Genomic DNA, 6,369 nt, shown 5'->3' on the forward strand with positions numbered 1-6,369 from the left:
CACACTAAATCCATATTTTAATGTAATTAAAACCTATGCGCATTAACAAGAATATGCTAAAATATAATGGACTAGAACATAATAAAAAAAATAAAAGAACTACCAACTACTATAAAAGTCTAAAATCAAAGACCAAATTTGTATTGAAAGTAAAAACCAGCGGGCCCTTATTGAATAAGCCAAGTAATTAAAACCCTTGTCTTATATTAGCATAAAAATGGCAGTATCATTCAAAAGATGGAACTAGCATGGAAATTATACTTCTAGCCCTTATCACTAAGCCCACAACATCCAGCAATCACAAAGAACAATCTCCGCCTATCCCGCAACTACAACACCCTTAAATTAAGAATTAGACAGCTCGCAGCCCCACCACATAACAGAGTTTTCAACACACAAACACCAGTATCAATAATAGAACGTATCACCTTCCTCCACATTCTAAAATCTTAAAGCAAAACTAAACCCAGATTTTTACACACCTAGGACTTGTTAAACTCTCGACATAGCCGACACTCCAAAAAGCCTAAAGTCTTCACAGGTCACCGTACGTCGGTGACCAAATCCACCTCTGATCGTCCTTTCAACCGACTGATGATGCCAAGCGTTTTTTTTTTTTTTAAATTCCAACGACAGGTATTCACTACTCCCTCGTGTTCCTAATGACGAATTCTCTAATGGTGTGTGATGAAACCGACGAGGCTTCAATTAATGAATCTCCACCCTCAGGTAAATTGAACTTAAACTTTTTTTATTATTTGTATTCTTTACAAAATAAAAATTTTGAAAATAAAAAAATTTCTTTAAAAATAATATCACTGTTAATACTTATTTATTTGCTTCGAATGGTTTATGGTTGAAATTTAGCCTCTAAAATCGTGATCATCGAATGTTGATATGGTTGATATTCTGATTCGATGTTGGCTCTATGGTTCACGGTTACTGCTTTTGACCAGTGCTTATGCTTACTGCTGTCTTTTAAAGATATAAAAATGGAATGAAGCAATATCATATTCATCTTGGAATCATTTCAAATTAATAAAAACAGAAAATAATAAGTAGAAAAATAAATTGAAAACCTTAAGATGTATCTTGCTTGGTATTGATTCTGTCGAAGAGAATGAAAATTTTTTACAAATTTCTCTTATCTAGAAAATTCCCCTCATCAGTGTTCTTTTTTTCTGTTCTTGATTGCTTCCCCCTCCTTTTTCCCCGTTGAAAGTTCCCCTATTTATAATTGTTTCGAATCCACCTTTTCCTTTGATTAGTGCTGAAGCAGGTATCCCTAATCCCGTAATTTTTGGGATTTTTTCTTTATTTCAAAGGTTTAGGTAAACTTTTAATCTTTTGTTGACCTTGATTTTGATCCACTCACATTTGCTGAGATGGCCAGATGATGACAGCTTCTAGAGGCATTTGGTGGTGGCTCTATGTTGGCTTGGCAGTTCGGCGAAAATGATTCTGAATGGTTATGTAATTGGACTGGCCTACAAAATATGTAAGTTATTAAATTATTAGCATTAATAATAATAATATAATAAATATATATATATTTTTAATCCCGATCAAAAACGGGTGTCTACAACTTATTCATTTAATAAATAAACAAAGAATATATAAATAAGTTGCAAATAATTTATTGAAGATTTTGGTGTTTTTACATAATGGCATGACACCCGTAATAAGTTGTGAGTTCTGGTGGAGATATATATAGCTATAAATGGCGATGACATTGGAGGTTAAAAGCAACTGTATCGGTCCAGCTTTAAACCTTAAAAAGACATTGGATAAGGATCATTCTGCATATTCCTTTTTATTGTTTCCTTCTGACTCTCGTAAATCGAAATAAATTCTACTTATAGCCTGATCCCAAGCTTTTCTTTTCTCTTTTAAAACTTGTGTCCATTAGTATTGCAAAAATACTAGTCTTGTAGAATATTCTAAAATTTTAGAATAAATTATAATTATAATTATAATTCAGATATTTTAATGCAATTAATACCTTAATTGATCATGGTTTTAAATAGAGCCATTCGCACTTGGGTCATTTGGGTCCACTAAGTTACCAAACATTGTTCTCCTAAATAACCCAAGTTCAAACAATTATATATATAGGATTTCCAAAGCTATGTGAACTCATTGCAGAACATATTGGTAAGCAAGCGAGTCATAATTCATCATTCGAATGTGAAATGTGATGCGATTATATATTTTTGTGAAATAAGCTTGCATCGGATTAGTTCCTCGAGTTGAACAGTCGTGTTTAATGTTTATACCTTTTACCCTTCATTGGTGTGTAATTTGTACAAATGTCATGTTCAAATCTAGAATTTCTAAAGATAACAATCCTCCCTTAAATTGCTGGAATCGTTTGGTTGTGCCAAAAAAATTAAATTATTTTATTTAAAAATTCAAAAATAATTTAAATTACAAAACATAAATAATTTAAATACTAAATAGCTAAAGTTTAAAATTGGTACCAAAATATTAATATTCAAATTTAAACTAAACAGATGCTCCCGTACATGTGACTAATAGAGTCATGCAAATCTTATGCTCATTCTACCAGATTTGGGGTTGAGTATAATAATTTATCATCAACTAAATGGTAAAGAATTTGATACCGAATCCAATTTTGAATTAAAGTGTAGTGAATAAAAAAGAGAGCATAACTTTACTCTTATTTAGAAATTAATCCGAATCGATTGATTATGATTGGAGCTACAGGCGATCGAAGATTGAGACAAAAAAATGTATACCCCAATTTAGCCTAAAACAAAGGTGTTTAGACAGAAATATAATGCTTAAATTTAATCTTGATTTTTAGGTAAAAATTACAACGCATTCAAAAAGGAGAAAGAGTATGTATGGTTTACCCTTAAAATTTATCATCCTAGCTTCAAAATAAACAAAACTTAATTCTTTTGGTTGCCACTTCTATTGATGAACAACAACTTATTGAACATTCTTCTGGGTCCGGTAGGAAGAGCACAGAAAGCCTTGAACTTAGAAGATCTTCGATTTCGTCCAAATCCTTGTCTCGAGCTGTCTTCGACTTTAAAATCGAAATTCTGGACTTGGGGGATCTAATGCCTGACATGCTCCATTGGTCATCCGCTGGAATGTTGCTAGTAGTAGTGCTTAAAGGCCCTGTAGGCTTTGATGGAACAATGTTATGAGAGGCTAAAAGTGCCTTGATGTTGCTATGGAGCTCGGCCACTTTGCCCCCCGTAGCGGCTGCTCGAGCTTGCTCAAAGAATAGAACTTGTACCACTACTCTAAGTGGAAGTTTTTCATTCTGAGCAGCATGCATGCAGGCCTCTACCGAAAGCTTTTTGCAGTCGAGGATTCGGCATAACTTTTTTCTTTCGCTCTTGTTTAGGGCCGGGTGTGCCTGGATTGGACATAAACGACAACTAATTCAATCTGCACCTTCATTGGTAAACTAATGAGGCCAGGAAACCAGTTTGTATTTACCTTGAGATAAATGTCGATGGCTCGGTAGAGATCGTCGTGGTCCTGCCGAGAGAAACTCGGGATTGTCTCAGCTATTGCAATGAATTTAGAGAGATGTAGATTTTTGTCTTTGGCAATCTCTTGGAGATATCCATCCACAGTTCTTGCTACTTTTAGTTTGGAACTGTGTGATGCAGAAGAGGATCTCCTGGCTTCCTGAAACTCGATATTACCGATTTCGGCTGAACGCGACCTTCTTATCATCTCAATCCCCAGCTTCGATCTTGGAGGGCTCGTGGGAGGGCTTTGTCCTTGTGACATGAATTGCTCCAAAATGGTCTGAACCATGTCGACATCGTAGAGGGTATCGCTCGAGTGTGATGAACAAGGTATTAACAGATCACTGACTCTTGCCTCCTCTAATTGAAGTGCAATTCTTCGAGCCAATTCCATCTTCGAAGAAGATGAAGCATTAAGAATGTTGGCCGCTTTCAAGAGCTTAAGTAGAAAACTGCAAGAAGCAGCGCCTTTCTCCGATGGGAGTAAGCTAACTATAGATTTCAACAGAAGCCTGTGCTTTGAAGTAACCTCAGTCGCAGAGTCCGAATCCGAGCTTGATGCCGCTGCTTCTCTGTTAGCTTTTTTTACCTTTGCCAATATGGTGGGTAGCCATCGAGATGCATAAACTTGCAGTGCATGGCCAATGAGATTAGAGGGTATTTTCCCGCCGGATTTAATAGCTATCATGGTTCTCCAGTAGAGGTCAATACTCAACTCAGTAATATCCTCAGCCCACCAACCTTTGATTGTCGGTCGGTGCCCCTGGATCTCGGCTCCATTACACGATATATCATCCTGGACCCTTCTTGAATGACTATGCGACAAGCTCACCTTCGAAGGGTGCGTTGAAATTTTATACGCAATCGATTCTATGCATCTGCTCCTAATCCCAAGGTCTTCGGACCATAAAGGAAAGGCCTTGGTGCTTTGTAGGGTCACAATAGTATCTTTCCAACCATGTAGGATGCAGGAATTGAAGAAAACTTCGACTTTGTAAACCAAGTTCCCTTTCTCCACATCTTCCGTCATCTGCAAATACTCGGCAGCACATCGGACCTCGACGATATTATAGGCACTGAGGGTGATTGTGATGCCATAACAGAACTTAGCACAAAGCTCGAAAGCCTCGATTCCACCGGGGAAATCAGGTAATTGTATTATTTGGCGTTGTAATGTTTCAGGGGATTCAGAACATATCCTTTGCAACCTCAAACACTTTGACAACAAAGGGAACTGCTTGCACAATGAATTAAAGAATCAGTATAAGAAAAATGAGACTGAATTGTATCACATCAAGCTGAGAAAAAAATTACCTTGTGAAGCATATATCTACTTCTTTTCACTTGAATTATAAGGTCACTAGAGACATCAGAAGAGAGAGACCTTACAGCCTCAATACTGTAGAAAGTGTCTGGTCGAGATCCAAGTTTCATGAACTTCATGTGTGGATTTTGTCCTGTGTTTTCTTCTTCAATTGTGTTTTCACCGGCTACAAATCAACGTCATGGAAACCAATAAAGCTCCTTTCTTGCTGCACCAAACCAGACCACCAATATCCTTGTCCAAAATTACCCAACCTAGCAACCCCAAACTGTCAAGTGAAGGACACCAAGAAGATCAAACAATCCACATTTGGACACGCAAAACAAAGACATTGCAGTCCTCTTCAAATAGCAGACATAAATGTTGAGTTTCACTATGTTACTCTGATTAGAAAGAAGGAATGTTTCTTGAGACAACAACCTGAGAATCAGACACCAACTGCCAACCATTCATCTGAAATTCAACCTGTATACATGAATATAATATCTATATATATTAACCCTTTTGTGATATCTATGGTTTAAAGCCTTGGCCTTGAATAGCATTCGGCAATGCCAGGCAGCACACACGTGTTAAGCCTGAGCCCACTTGTGGCCTTCTTTCTCATCATTGCTAACACCAAAATGTTTTTACTTTTTCACCTGTACCGGCTTTACTTTTAGGCCAAAAACTAGTTTATACGCAACGTCGTACACCACTCGATTACCATTTAGAACGTTCAGCGAACCGTTCAAGAACCGTACGGCGAAGTTCAAGAACCGTACGGCGGGAAGTTCGTTTATGTGTGTTTATTTACTAATTAAATGAACATGAACAAGATTTTGTGTTCGTTTAATTAAATGAACGAATATGAACATAGGTCTCGTTCATTCATTTACGTTCGTGAACGTTCGGTTATGTTCGTTCGGTTATGTTCGGTTATGTTCGTTTATGTTCATTCGGTTATATTCGTTTATGTTCATTCATTTATGTTTAACTCAATCTTCTTAAATCAATTTTGGTGATCAATTTGTAAGTATCTTAAAAATATTAATTAATCTGATATTCTGATGACCAACTCCATAATTAACCCAATTTTATTTGGAGATTAAATCCAATATGTTAACCCGTGAGGCACCTTGCACCTATATTCATTTTCTCTTTTTTTCCCAAACCCTAGTGTTCACTAGAGAGTGGAGACGATCGCTGAAAGCTTCAAAACAAGTTATATTATAGTGCAATCTCAAGTTTTACAGGTATGTTTTCATCTCTTTCTTTGTTTTATTTGGCTTAATAGTTGATATGTAAAGTTATTGCGGGTATCTTCACATCTAAAACTTAAGAAAACATCATACTTCTTTCTAGAAATAGATGGGAAGATAAAGGTAACAATCGGAAGTATATGAGCATCAGTAAAGAGAAAAATATATAGAATTTACCAGAAAACAAAACAAAGGTTTCTATGCAATTTCTGAAAAAGAGTTTAATAGCGGAAGTAATGAGTTTTCTAGGAAGAACCCATTAATAAGTAGAAAATACACTTTGACAATG

General features: G+C 36.2%; 1 pseudogene; it reads right to left on the reverse strand.

The window, feature by feature from the left end:
• Positions 1–2,741: 2,741 nt before the first annotated feature.
• LOC120203693 lies at positions 2,742–4,979 on the reverse strand (annotated as a pseudogene).
• Positions 4,980–6,369: the final 1,390 nt, after the last annotated feature.

Source organism: Hibiscus syriacus, unplaced genomic scaffold (assembly GCF_006381635.1).
Source record: "Hibiscus syriacus cultivar Baekdansim isolate YM2019G1 unplaced genomic scaffold, ASM638163v2 tig00010263_pilon, whole genome shotgun sequence".
Lineage (NCBI taxonomy): Eukaryota > Viridiplantae > Streptophyta > Magnoliopsida > Malvales > Malvaceae > Hibiscus > Hibiscus syriacus.